Here is a 2,500-nt window from a genome sequence, read left to right on the forward strand (position 1 = left end):
TATTCAAGTAGCTGAAAGCCTGTCACCACCTCTAGAACAAGATTCACACCAATCCAATTCAAATCATTTTTTCCAAAGGAATATGTTCTGGCCGGTCGAAAACGCATCTCACAAAAATAGGCATTTAAAAATATACTTTGCAGTTTCAGAACACTAACATGACTGTGAAGTGTACACAAGTAAAATGGGACCGTTTCAAAGTACCTAATCCCTCATAAACTTCTGAGAGGAAGCATTTAATAAATCTACCTAGTTTTCTGGAAAAGAGAGAGGGAGGATTTTTTGTTATCACCTCAGATGGGACTTGAACCCACAATCCCTGGCTTAGGAGGTCAGTGCCTTATCCGTTAGGCACTGAGGAACACATGCATAGCTCTTTTCTAGAGACATTATTTAAATGTATTCTATGGTCAGACACCGGTGTGTGCACACAGGGCATTTCTCACTTCTCTCTATAAGTAAACTTCCCATTTTCATCCTCTTCCATCCCCGACTTTAACGCTCTCTTCTATGCTATAATGGAGACTTTGCAATTTTAGCAAGTGGAGAGAAATTGGAGAACCACTTTCGACTTCACACTTCTTCTTCACTTACTTCTTTTCTCAATATACTGGGCTTAGCAAATGGTATCAAGCCATCCTTATCATCGGCAGGACACGGAAAAAGGCACCAATTCTCCTAACCAAGTTCAACCACACTCTGCAACTTAACCATTGCACTACAAATTAGGCAACGGGGGCATCAGCAAAGGCAGCCAATGTGCCGATCCTTTATACATTTTGTGTAGTACTTTTCTTACTCGGAGGCAAAATCAGCACTTTAACTGCCCAAATCATACAGATTTTACACATGTAGCACTCTATGCACACATAGGCACACACCTTGCAGTTCTTCTACACACACTTAAGCTAAAACCCATTGTGTCACGTCAAAATTCTGCAAACCTATTACATATTCAGTGCGTCGGCATAGAAGCACTTTTTAATGCCACTAAAATGCACAAGTAGTTAGACTGCAGATGCAACCTGAATGAGTTTACAGTATGTACTCCACTTTATTAATGATTAGTAATGAGAAAGTGAGGACTACAAGAGTATTGGAAAATACTTTTTCCACTCAGAATGTAAAGCAGATTGTGTGACCATTGGCCAAAAACGACCACAAGGGACTTGAACCCTCAATCTTCTGATCTGAAGTCAGACGCCTTATCCATTAGGCCACGCGGTCATCCGTTCACCTGAGGTGATTTTTATCATGTAGGTGGTATGCATGGATGGAGAACATATTATTGAAAGGTATTCAGGTTTACATCCCATAGTGTTCTTTCAGCTCTTTTCGCTGGAAGCACTTTTTTGGAATCTATATATTGAGAATTTTATGAGTACGATATGCTTTTGTTTTCCTTTTTGCATACAAACCTCTTTCCTCATGAGTTTAAAGCTCATTTGTATGCTCTACATAGCTCTGGACGTTTCCAGACGTGGAGTGAAACTGTTTTGAAAGTAGTACAAATTGCTCCTTCCTGCATATGCTAATTTTTCACACTCACATAGGTTGTATAAGTTTTATGAATCCTGGCTTGACCTATTCAAGTAGCTGAAAGCCTGTCACCACCTCTAGAAACAAGATTCACACCAATCCAATTCAAATAATTTTTTCCAAAGGAATATTTTCTGGCCGGTCGAAAATGCATCTCACAAAAATAGGCATTTAAAAATATACTTTACAGTTTCAGAACACTAACATGACTGTGAAGTGTACACAAATAAATGGGACTGTTTCAAAGTACCTAATACCTCATAAACTTCTGAGAGGAAGCATGTAATAAATCTACCTAATTTTCTGAAAAAGAAAGAGGGAGGATTTTTGTTATCACCTCAGACTGGGACTCAAACCCACAATCCCTGGCTTAGGATGCCAGTGCCTTATCCATTAGGCCACTGAGACACACATGCATAGCGCTTTTCTAGAGGCATTATTTAAATGTATTCTATGGTCAGACACCGGTGTGTGCACACAGGGCATTTCTCACTTCTCTCTATAAGTAAACTTCCCATTTTCATCCTCTTCCATCCCCGACTTTAACGCTCTCTTCTATGCTATAATGGAGACTTTGCCATTTTAGCAAGTGGAGAGAAATTGGAGAACCACTTTCGACTCCACACTTCTTCTTCACTTACTTCTTTTCTCAATATACTGGGCTTAGCAAATGGTATCAAGCCATCCTTATCATCGGCAGGACACGGAAAAAGGCACCAATTCTCCTAACCAAGTTCAACCACACTCTGCAACTTAACCATTGCACTACAAATTAGGCAACGGGGGCATCAGCAAAGGCAGCCAATGTGCCGATCCTTTATACATTTTGTGTAGTACTTTTCTTACTCGGAGGCAAAATCAGCACTTTAACTGCCCAAATCATACAGATTTTACACATGTAGCACTCTATGCACACATAGGCACACACCTTGCAGTTCTTCTACACACACTTAAGCTAAAA

This window comes from Triturus cristatus, chromosome 4_1 (genome assembly GCF_964204655.1).
Source record: "Triturus cristatus chromosome 4_1, aTriCri1.1, whole genome shotgun sequence".
Taxonomy (NCBI): domain Eukaryota; kingdom Metazoa; phylum Chordata; class Amphibia; order Caudata; family Salamandridae; genus Triturus; species Triturus cristatus.